General features: G+C 42.6%; 1 pseudogene across 1 annotated transcript in view; it reads right to left on the bottom strand.

The window, feature by feature from the left end:
* The window catches only part of LOC307097521 (Golgi-associated plant pathogenesis-related protein 1-like), a 48,667-nt pseudogene extending 38,804 nt beyond the window's left edge, over nt 1-9,863 (bottom strand). The window contains exon 1 of the transcript in view: nt 9,548-9,863. The product of the transcript in view is annotated as a Golgi-associated plant pathogenesis-related protein 1-like (transcript). The remainder of the gene's footprint in view (nt 1-9,547) is intronic.
* Between the last annotated feature and the right edge of the window lie 2,521 nt (nt 9,864-12,384).

Genomic DNA, 12,384 nt, shown 5'->3' with positions numbered 1-12,384 from the left:
TGTGTTTTTCTTCATGTCCAACACTAGGACATCAAAACAGCAGCAAGCTTACATAAACCCTATATTCTATATAATAAAACCCTAATATGCAAACTGACCGAACAGTGGAACAACCGGTCACTACGATGCACACTGACCACCAGGGGGCAGACGCTCAACGCAGGAGCTGCCCCCTGGTGGTTAGTGCACTCTCATAGAGGGAGCGCTGCTTAGCCAGAATCTGGGCTCACTGCTGGCGAGTGCAGCCACAATGCGGGGAGCCTCTCCTGCCTCCAAGGCAGCACTAAGGACCCCTTGGGGGATGTCCGACTGCCAGCAGGCGGACATCCCCCGAAGGGCCCGGACTATGAGAGGGTGCAGGCCAGGCTGAGGATCCCCCGCTTCCCTACCCCCAGTGCACAAATGTCATGCACCGGGCCTCTAGTTAAACAGATAATAGATAAAGGCAAATCTCTGTACACACATGTAAATATACTTATATAATCTATCTACACACACAAATACACAGCTATGGTCACAAAAAGATAATTTTAATGTCTGTCTCCATCTCTGAACTGGGAGCAAAGGTTTATCAGGGAAATTAAAAAAAAAATCTACCAGGGAGAAATCTGAAATGTTTGGTTTGTAAAAAGTAACCCATCTCTCCTTGTCCATAATGACAATTTTTCTGTTCCCAAATTGGTGATATAAACAATTCAGGAATAGAAGCAAAAATGAAATGGAGAATATGCAAAAAAAAATTAAGTTTCCCTCCCTCTTGATGTACATTATGCTTGATTATGATAGAAGAGAAGCCATCTGTGTGGTGTCATTAGACTGTTGGCTAAGAATTGACTTGATTCTTGTCATGTATATAGAAACCATAGATCCTACAGTAGTAATGACAAAATGACAAGTATAGTCCAGCTTCTGAGGCTGGGTTTTAGCACTGTCTCTGGTATTAAGACAGGTTCTGTGTTTACTAAGGTACATTAATGTCACCATGTATCTTGTGATATCAGTTTACTGACACTTGGAGTGAGTCTTTTTCTAAGATACCTGGGGAAAAAATCAGGCAATTGTATATTATTGAGGTCACAATTAAATCTTGAAATAGAGTACTTCTTATCAATTCTATATCTATCTATCTATCTATCTATCTATCTATCTATCTATCTATCTCTCATCTATCTATCATCTATCTCTCATCTATCATCTGTCATCTCATTTATTTGATGTGTGTGTTTGTGTAGCAAACAATATAACAAAGCAAATTTACTGGTAATGATCCTGGAACTGGTGAGCAGAAATTCTTTCCCAGGTCATGTCTCATGAAATCAAAGAATGAAGCCATGGACCAGAGTTCAAGCAAGGCAGGAGTTTATTCAAGCAAACACAAGCTCCCCACTTGGGGAGGGGACCCAAATGGGTTGCTGTTAAAGCATTCTGCTCTTTCCCTTATATCTACTAAAAGCCCGCTCTTTGTCTATTTATGTTGCACTCTGATTGGTTCCTGGATGTTGGAGACCGGGTGTAAGCTGACACGGTCCTTGCACCTGAAGGGCCTAGCAAGGCTGGCCCCCTACCCACACAGTTTTCCCAGACTTGTTTGGATGGCGGTTATCAGTAGAATGAGAGCAACCCTTTCATGGCTTGCCAAGAAGTCTGTAACTATTTACTGAGAATCTGCCTGATTTACTGTACTGAGAATTTGTCCTTCTGCTCTGTCTCTCCCTTAGAGAATAAGAGGAACAAAGAGTACATTCCTCTTCACAGACCTCCTATACAGTGTTTTGTGTATAAAAGGCATTACAGAGTTAATAAATTCACTACAGTCTCTCGTAGTCCTTCCAATCCCGCTGTCCTGTCTTTCTTTCTTTTCTTAATTTCCACCTCCCTACCTCAGCCCAGTTCAACCTGTCAGGCTTGCCCTGACAAATTGGCACCCGAACAGGGACCTGAGGACTTGCGAAGCAGACGGTGAGGAACTCCTCCAGATAAAGAGTGCACTCGATAAGGTAAGGGAGGAGCAATTTATTGATAGTTGGGAGTAAAGCATGGGACAAGTAGAGTTTAGAGAAAATGCCCTTTAGAGGCAAATGTTGAAGTCTATGTGATCACAAAATAATGTTGTTTCTTGTTCAAATTAGAATCTTAGTGTGTCTATAGAATTTAAAATCTGTAATAAGTGGAACTCCACTGCTGAAACTGCCTCTGGTGCAGAGAAATTCAAAGGTGGCAGGAGAGAGCAGGGCTATCTGCTCTCCCACAATAAGATTACTTGCAATAAGATTACTTAATACCTTGTTTAAAAATTATAAGAGAACTCGCAGGGAAATGCAAATCTTGGCCAAACTGGGTGTTAGTTATTACTTCAGAAAGCCAAAAAGAAATAAAAAATTTGAGATCTGTTTCTATCTTTTAAGCATAAAAAGAAATTCGGCCAGATCTATTGCTAATGCTTCCCCTGAAGTAACCAGGATATGGGGGAAGGGAGAGACACGTGGTGATCCAATATGGACGCCCATTCTCCTAGTATACAAATTAAAAGTTTCCTTTGTCGCCATGAAAAAGTTTAACAAAATTTAGAAATGTGTCTGGGATATCTGTACATGTGTAAAGAGAAAGCTGGTATAAGACAAAATGTGCACACAGTCCAATTTCGGATATTATATAGGTCTTGAACTAGACTTAACTCTTTACAAGGGCTACAGAAATGAAAAACCCAAGACTAGTTTTTTCCTAAGGAAAAAAAAAACCCCAACCCCCGAAAAAAACAAAAAAGGGGGATCTGTTTGAGACAAGGTGTAAGCTGACACGGTTCTTGCACCTGAAGGGGCTAGCAGGGCTGGCCCCCTACCCACACAGTTTTCCCAGACTTGTTTGGATGGCGGTTATCAGTAGAATGAGAGCAACCCTTTCATGGCTTGCCAAGAAGTCTGTAACTATTTACTGAGAATCTGCCTGATTTACTGTACCAAGAATTTGTCCTGCTCTGTCTCTCCCTTAGAGATTAAGAGGAACAAAGAGTACATTCCTCTTCACAGACCTCCTATACAGTGTTTTCTGTATAAAAGGCATTACAGAGTTAATAAACTCACTACAGTCTCTTGTAGTCCTCCCGATCCCGCTGTCCTGTCTTTCTTTCTTTTCTTAATTCCCACCTCCCTACCTCAGCCCGGTTCAACCTGTCAGGTTGGCCCTGACACCTGGACTTTTTGCAACATTTTATTTTGCACTTGCAAGAAAAACATCCTTGTCTCAAAACATCCTATTTTCCTGCAAAACATTTTGTGGTTTCAGCTCCAATGGTCATGTCCAACATTTCCTCCTTCTTCCATCTCTTAGCTGGTCTGCCTAATCTTGCTTCTAACTCCTCTCAGTGACAATATTCAGTGGATATTTAACTATAAAGCAAGTTATAGTATAAAATAAATTTGAACTGTGTGATAGATTGATTGCATAAACGACCCCCTTTTTTCTTTTCCTTTAAAAAAATATACCTTATTGATTTTTTACAGAGAGGAAGGGAGAGGGATAGAGAGTTAGAAACATAGATGAGAGAGAAACATAAATCAGATGTCTCCTGCACACCCCCCTACTGGGGTTGGGCCTGCAACCAAGGTACATGCCCTTGACTGGAATCGAACCTGGGACCCCACAACCCCCATTTTTCACTTTTTCTTGTATCTAGACCCTGGCAATATGGATCTTGCAGCTGCTCCCATTGAGAGATTGATTATGCCTTCCCATCTTTAAGTGTGGTGTGCTTTGCAACTCTTTCTGGCCAACAGAATGCAATAGAAGTGGTCATCTGTCACTCTTAAGCCTAGGTCTCAAGGAGCTTTGTCTATTTTCTCTAGCTCCCTGGCACTTGCCCCCACTTACTGGGCTAGCCATTTGGAGGATAGAAAGCACATGGAGGAGAGAAAGCACATGGAGGAGAGCTGAGTGTCCCCCACTGAGACCACCCTAGAAGAGCCAGCCCTAAGTCAACCCTCCCAGGTAATAATAGATTCTTGAGTGACCCAACAGAATCATTAGCTAACCCATAGATTTTTAAGCCAAAAAATAAATGTTTATTGTTATATGCCACTGTTATTTTGTGAATGTTATGCAGCATTGTTGTGGCAATAAAACACTGAAAATAATATATTTTTCTATAGCAGGTTTAGCTAGAACAGTAAAATTGATATAAAACAAGTAGCAAAACACAGTAAATTTGAATGAATGCATTTCTTTATAGGTAGCCCCAGGACATGGAGACTAATATTTTAATATATATCAGTGCAGCAAACAACAGCAAAATAAATTTGGAGGAATTTCAATGTTATTCTCATGGATGTCCTAAAACATAGTAATTTAATAAGTGTCTAACTGGCAGTCAGAAAAGTGATTTAATTTAAAGAGAAACTAGAATTTTTGTTATTATAGATACTAAAATAATAAGAATGCAAAAATATTTTTATCTCTATTATCAAATTTAGAGAATCATAATTTGTAAAGTGAGTTCAGTCATCTCCCTCTGATTTACTTAATCATTGGTACTCACTGCAGCAGAAATAGTAAATTTTATTTTCTAACAGTAAAGTCATGACTTTTTTCAAACACTTGTGTAGACAAATAATGCATGACCTTTTATTACCAACCCTGTTAAAATCTTAGAGAAGGCAGCATACTTCTAGACCCAGAACACTTAAAGCAGGAAAAAAGAAGATATAAGGGAAAGTAAATACTATTAAAGAGGCTGAAAAAGTATGATCACAGAATAAAGAGGAGAGCCAGAAGAGACAGTCAAAGAAGGAGGAAATTCCTAGAAAAGAGTGGTTAACAAGGTTAAATGCTGTAGAAAGGTTAGGATGATATAGGAAAATTTTAATTCAATTTGACAATATGTCATCAGCAATCTTTGCCAGAGTAATTTAAATAGTGTGGTGTGAAAAGATGTTACATTGCTATTGGACAGACAAATTGCAGGAGATAAATGCATTACCTGCAGATTATCCTTTTGAAGAACTTTGCTCTAAGAAATAGTAAAAAAGGGTTGTTTTTTCTAGAAGGAGATACAGGATCAACTGCAGTTTTTTTCTTTTTTATGATGAAAATATCTTCAGAATAGTTAAAATTGATGGTGAAGGAATTAGTAGAGAGAGACAAGTGCAGTAAGAATAAGGAAATGAGCATGTTCAAAGAAAAGCCTGCTGTGTGGGTAGAGAACAATTGACTAGAATTCAAGATTTTAGAGAGGCTTCAAGTTACGGGAGCTGAGGTCAGAGTGCTATCAAAGCAGAAGATTATTGGTAGAGATTTAGAAACATTGAAGAGTGTTGTCTGGGTTTTTCACATGGAAATATGGAAATTAAAGGACATTTTCACTGGATATAAAATTATAAGTTGATAACATTTTTCTTTAAGCATATTAAAGACTAGAAGCCCGGTGCACGAAATTCATGCACGGCAGGCGGGGGGGGGGGGGGGGGGGTTGTCCCTCAGCCCAGTCTGTACCCTCTCCAATCTGAGATTCCTGGAGGGTATTAAAGATGTCATTCCATTGTCATATATTCTTTTTTTCTGAGGTCCACCAATTTGATTATGATGTGTCTAGGTGCTTTTGTTTTCTTTTGTTTAAATCCTGCTTGAGGTTTGCTAATCTTGAATCTGAGGGGTCATTCATTCAAAAAAGTTTTGAAATTTTTTTGGATAATATTAATTCTGTCCCATTCTTTCTCTCCTCTCTTTCTGGAAGTCCAATTATAGTATTATTGCAGAGGTCTCATGTTCTGTTAAGTTTTTTCATTTATTAATTTATGTTTCAATTTGAGTATTTTTAATGCATTCATATCTGAGTTCACAGATTCTTTCTTCTACTGTGTCAGTCTGTCCATGGGTTATGCATATACATTTTTTGTTTAATCTCTTCATGCCCCCCACCCCTTTCTCTCTGAATAAAATAGATTCAGAGACATTGAAGCATGGGTATTTTATTCTATCTAATAAAAGAGTAATATGTGAATTAACTGTCACTCCACGACAAAGATGGCAGCTCCCATAGTGGCTGAGGCGGGATGCTGGCAGTGTCGCCCCAGCAACATGAGCCCAGCATCTGTGTCCTAGCTATGTGGAAGGAGGGGAGGGGAGGGGCCTCGGGCCGGAAGCAGAAGCCGAGAGTGTGGGGAGCACCAGGAATGCTGGGAATCGTGGTTCTGGTGGTGGACTCATTGCGTGATCTCCTAGGCACTTGAGTGAAGTGAGCCAGGAGCAAGTTACTGATGCGGGTAGGGGATGGAGGGAAAGCAAAGGTGAGAGACATAAGTCAGAGTGTTGAGGAAAAATTAAAAGGAATATATCCTGCAACTTCTAGGAAATCTCCACCAATGGAGCAAAGAAGTAAAAAAGCTCTATTATTCTGTGAGCACCAAACCAGACTGGGCTGGGGTCTCACACAATTCACTCATATGATTGCAAAGACAGACAGAAACTTCACTCTTTCATGTACCCAGGCAGATACAATGCACGACATGCATGTTTTCACGGAAGAGGACTTAATAGCACCATTTGCTCTACATCCTTTGGTAAGTCACCTTTTTGGTGGTCATCTGTGTTAGTTAATTGCCATAATCAAGAGTAAAACTTAAAACTTTTCTATCTCTATGACAAGCAGGTCCTTACAAATTGGAGCAAGGCAACTATCTATAATAATAAAAGTGTAATATGAGGGGCAATGATGCAGGCAGGCAGAGGCAGTTAGGGGAGATCAGGCAGGCAGGCAGAGGCAGTTAGGGGTGATTAGGCAGGCAGGCAGAGTGGTTAGGGGTGATCAGCCAGGCAGGCAGGCAGGCAGAGGCGGTTAGGGGCGATGAGGCCTCTAGTTTTTAAATGAAAGAACAGTGGAGATTGAACTAGTTATTTTTTGTTTTATTTCATTTTCCCATGATAGGGTATTTATTCATTTTCTCTGAGGCAGGTAAGGTAAGGGAATGGCCATTAAGATCCCCACCCTGAGTCAAGCTGAGCTGGGGATTAGCCACAGCTTTATTAGTTTCAGTTATCCTGTGGTTTCAAATGAAATTATAGAGATTTCTCTTTCCCTGCCACCATAGAGAGACTTATCTTGCTGATATTATCAGGATTTGGGCTGGCGGAAAGTGGGTTCCAGCTTTAGTTAGTTTCCATTTGCCTCTAAATTCAACAGTAGCAGGACTCTGAAACTCAAGCACTGAACAACACCATAAAAATCTGTCTACTTCTCAGTTCCAGTCCTATGACCACTTATTCAGCAATGTTACTGCAGTATAGAATTGTTAGGCCAATAGACTTATTTTGTGTTTGGAATCTTCCAGTATTCAATCTGTCATGCCAAGTCCAATTGCCCTTAAAGGTTTGACTTGCTTTCCCTCATCCTAGCAATCTTTTACTTATGATAGGCCCTCATCTCTGTTCACTCACACTAGACAAAGCAATACCCAGTCCCAATAATGGAGGCAACTGCTGTGCTTTGCTTTTTATGAAGAGCTTGCTTGTCTTAGAAATTTAGTTCATTTAGATTACTTTGGAGTTACTATACACTTATTAATGATACACTTTCAGTTTATCTGTCTTCTTTATATAAGAGGAGTGAAGGTCTTTTATGATTGTTTATGTCTTAGTGGAAAATAGAACTCCTCCATATGAACACTGGTGCCATGCAAGCATAACAGTAGATTTTGGAATGAAAATAAAAGATTAAATCACTGCCAAAGTCCTTAAAAAATGAATGAGTGTGCTAGGGTCTTTCTGCATTAATGGTTCAGGAATTTGGAGAAGGGCTGTGACATAAATGGATTGAGACTAGACATGAAATGTAAATTTGAGAGGCATGGGGGAGCCAGGGAGGCTCCACTTTCTAGTGAATTGGGCTCCCCAAATGTCCAGACCCATGGCTTTTTATTCCCACATTTTCCCCTTTAGCAAAGCAGATATACATATCAAAGGTAAGGCCTGGTAAACAATAAAGAACCATCAGGTTAGGGGAATTGCCTTGGGCTGTTCCAGCAGCAGGTAATAACATGCAGATTTTCAGCCCTGCTGAATATGTCCATTCAACCTTTTGAGGACTTCTCGCATCTATTATGACCTGCTGGACTTAGCCTCCAGCGTGAGTGTACGTGTGTGAGCGCGCGCGCACGCTGTGATGATTTTGATTGTTGGATTAGTAGATGACTGTAAAGAAAAGAAATGGTGTAATGTAGCCAGAACCCATCAACTCAGGGGGGGAAGTCACCACAATATAAATAACAGGTTGGGGGTAAAAGACAGTTTATTTACAAATGGTCCAGAGAATACTCTGGAAACAAATGGATGGAAGATCAGCAGAAGTTGGAGGATAGGGGTAAGTGGGGAGAACAACACTTTTTAATATGTGAGAGAATGTTTAACTATAGTTTTTTTGCATATTGGCAAGTGGCCCAGGATAGAGATAAGGGATTTGGTTGGAATTATAACCCAATGAAGTAAGACACCTATGCAGAGTAAGTTTCCGAGATTATTAGAGGCCTTTTGAGGCTGGCAGTATTTAAAAAAAATTTTTTTACAGCATTGAGAAACTCTGCTAGTGCCTTTAAAAGAAATTACTGGGGTGACACTGATTAATAAAATTATATAGGTTTTAAGTATACAATTCTATGATACATTGCCTACATATTTCATTGTGGGTTTACCAGCCAAAGTCAAATCTTTTGTCACCATACACTCGCACCTTCTACCCTTTGCTACCCTCTCACCCCCTTCTCCTCTGGTAACCACCATAATGTTGTCTGTTTCTATGAGTTTTTGTTTGTTCATTTTTTGGTTTCAGTTTTATATCTTACACTAGAGGCCCAGTGCATGAAATTCGTGCATGGGGGGGAAGGGGGCCCTCAGTCCAGCCTGCACCCTCTCCAATCCGGGACCCCTTGGGGAATGTTTGACTGCCAGTTTGTGCCCTTTTAACAGATGACAGCTCCATTGTTGTTTCTTTTCATGCTTAAACCCATTGGAATTAGTAGGTATTCAAAGTGTGTATACATTTTGGGGGGACACCCTGTATATCTCTAGTCAGCGGTGAAAGGAACCAACGGCGGATTTGGAACCCCCAGACAGGGAACCTCGCTCACTCCCACATGTCTCCCCACTGCACTTTCCACCTTTGTGGGCAGCGGGAGAATCAATGTTTTCTTTCATTAACTTGGGAAAGCACGTCCTGTCACCCGCTGCCCGGCAGGAGTGTGCTAGGCCCCAAGCGAGGGAGGCTCAGTCAGGGCAGCCTTCGCTCATGGGTGCTGGCACCCAAAGTGCACATTCCTCCTCTGCAGTCGCCCTGATTATTCCACCATTTCACTGAGAGGACGGAACTCCTCACTTCCTCTGGGTTCCCGATCTTGAACACTGACCCAAGGCACCTCAGCGAGGGCCACCCACGCCCACCAGGTGTGTCTGTCCGCACCTGCTCCTGCCTTAGCACCTGCATTAGCCCCAGGGAGGTGATCTCGTCGCTACACTGGCCTCTGCAGGAACAGGGCATCACAACTCTGCCCTCTCACTATCATCTTACAGGCGCCCACCCTTAGCACCAGAACACCCAGACACTCTCCAAAGGACGTGAGCATGCCAGAGGGGACATGTGCATGTCCTGTGGGGAACACAGGCATGCTGGGGTTGATGGAAGTGTGGCTGAGGGGCAGGAGGGCAGGACTTGCATGTGCCACGGTCCAGGTCCAGGACTGTTGCAGGTGCGTGTGGATGACAGCGCGCTGGGGAACGTTCGCACGCCAGAGGGGAGGAGAGGATGCTTGCACTGGAGGCTTGTGGCTGTGCAGATCTGCAAACCCCCATGGCGCGGCCAGGAAGATGTCAATCTGGCCCACCATGGTGACTGTCCCTGCAATTGTGCACCTTCTGGGCCAGGAGGCGGGACTTACATAGCCACTCCTTGGCACTGATGGGCTGCAGGCGCTATTTCATCTTGGCCTGCAGGCTCCATTTGGCGTGCTCACGGCTGCTGTCACCGCCATGTGGGGAGTACAGGCCGCCCTCCGCCAGCCTGCCTCCCCCACCCAGAGGTTCTCTGCGGCCCACAGGCTCTCTGTGTGTGCTGCCCGGGCGGGGCGGGATGCCTGCCTTTGTCACCTTGGCAGGCATCCCGCCCTGCCCCGGCTGCTCCGAGCTTCTGCACCTGCCCACTGCTGACAGGCCCTATGTGGGTGGGGCGGGGCAGAACGCCTGCATCATCGTCACGACAATGACACAAGCGTCCCGGCCCAGCCTCCATAATCTTTGTCGCAGAGTGACCCTCAATTTGCATATTCCTGCCTTATTGGCTGTGGGCACTGTCCTGTTTGTAGTGGAGTGATGGTCAATTTGCATATTTCCTCTTTATTAGATAGGACATGACTGAAATCACATGGTTCTTGACTTTTTCTGCCTGACTTATTTCACTTAGCATAATATTCTCAAAATCCATCCATGTTGTTGCATATGGTAGTATTTAATCTTCTCTGATGGCTGAATAGTATTCCATTGTATATATGTATCACAAATTCTTTATCCCGTCATCTATGAGGGTCACTTTGGTTGTTTCTATGTCTTGGCCATCCTATATAATAAAGAGGTAATATGCAAATTGACCATCACACCCTCGCACAAGATGGCTGCCTCATGTGGTCATAAGATGGCCATCCTCATGTGGTCACAAGATGGCCACCACAAGATGGCCGGCAGGGGAGAGCAGTTGAATGCAATCAGGCCAGCAGAGAAGGGCAGTTGGGGTCGACCAGGCCAGCAGGGGTGGGCAGTTAGGGGCAGCCGGGCCAGCAAGGGAGGGCAGTTGGGGGCAATTGGGCTGGCAGGGGAGCAGTTAGGCATCGATCAGATTGGCAGGGGAGTGGTTAGGGGGTGATCAGTCTGGCAGGCAGAAGCAGTTAGGGGCAATTAGGCAGGCAGGCAGGTGAACAGTTAGGAGCCAGCATTCCCGGATTGTGAGAGGGATGTTCGTTTGCCGGTTTAGGCCCGATCCCTGTGGGTTCAGGATTGTGAGAGGGATGTTTGTTTGCCGATTTAGGCCCGATCCCTGTAGGGGAACGGGCCTAAACCGGCAGTTGGACATCTCCCGAGGGGTCCCAGATTGGAGAGGGTGCAGGCTGGGCACGAATTTTGTGCACCAGGCCTCTAGATGTGAATAATGCTGCAATGAACGTAGGGGTGCATATATCTTTGTGAATAATTGTTTTCAAAAATTTCAGGTAGATACTCAGAAGAGAAATTGTTGGATCATATGGTAAATCTATTCTTTATTAAAAACATTTATTGTTGAAAATATGTCCCTGTTTTCCCCCCAACTGACCTCCTCTAACCTGCCTTCACCCTTGTCCCTAGGCCTTCATCACCCTATTGTCTATGTCCATGGGTTATGCATTACATGCATACAAGTTCTTTGGTTTATCTCTTCTCACCCACCCAGCCTCCCCTGCCTTCCCTCTGAGGTTCGACTGTCTGTTCCATGTCTCTGGATCTATTTTGTTTATCAGTTTATTTTGTTCATTGGATTCCACATATGAGTAAGACTATGTGATACTCATTTTTTTCTGACTGGCTTATTTCATTTAGCATAATAATCTCCAGGAAATCCATGCTGTTGCAAATGGTAAGAGTTATTTATTTATTTATTTATTTATTTTGTTGTTTTTTTCTTCTTAAGAGTTATTTATATGGGTCATGTTTTCATATCCATTCAGCTACCCTATGTCTTTTGATTTGAGCATTTAATCCATTTGCATTTAAGGTTATTATTATAGGTACTTACTTATTGACATTCTTATTCTTTATGCCTATGTTTTTCTCTTTCTCTTTATTTCTTCTTCGTATAAAAGTCCCTTTAGCATTTCTTGCCATGCTGGTTTGGTGGTAATAAACTATTTTAGCTTTTTCTTGCCTGCAAAACTCTTTATTTCACCTTTGATTTTGAATCATAGCCTTACTCCTGTTCAGTCCGTTAGCTTTCATTAACTTGTATGCTTCATGCCATTCCCTCCTGGCCTGAAGTGTTTCTACTGAGAAGTCAGCTAGCAGACTCATGAGAGCTCCCTTGTAGGTAATGTCTATTACTCTCTTGCAGCCTTTAAGATTCTTTCTTTGTCTTTAATGTTTGCCTTTTTTATTATGATGTGCCTAGGTGTTGGTCTTTTGGGATTCATCTTGGCAGTGTCTCTGTGTTTTCTGCATTTGAGTGACTTTTTTTTCCCCCCACCAGGCTAGGAAAATTTTCTGCCATTATTTCTCCAAACAGGTTCTCTATTTCTTGCTTGGATTCTTCTCCTTCTGGTACCCCTATATGCAAATGTTGTTATGTTTCATGTTGTCCCAAAGCTCCCTTAAACTCTCCTCCTTCTTTTA

This window comes from Cnephaeus nilssonii (assembly GCF_951640355.1).
Source record: "Cnephaeus nilssonii genome assembly, chromosome: 4".
Taxonomy (NCBI): Eukaryota; Metazoa; Chordata; class Mammalia; order Chiroptera; family Vespertilionidae; genus Cnephaeus; species Cnephaeus nilssonii.
Note: the sequence above shows the minus strand (reverse complement) of the source record. Positions and strands in the feature narration are given on the sequence as shown.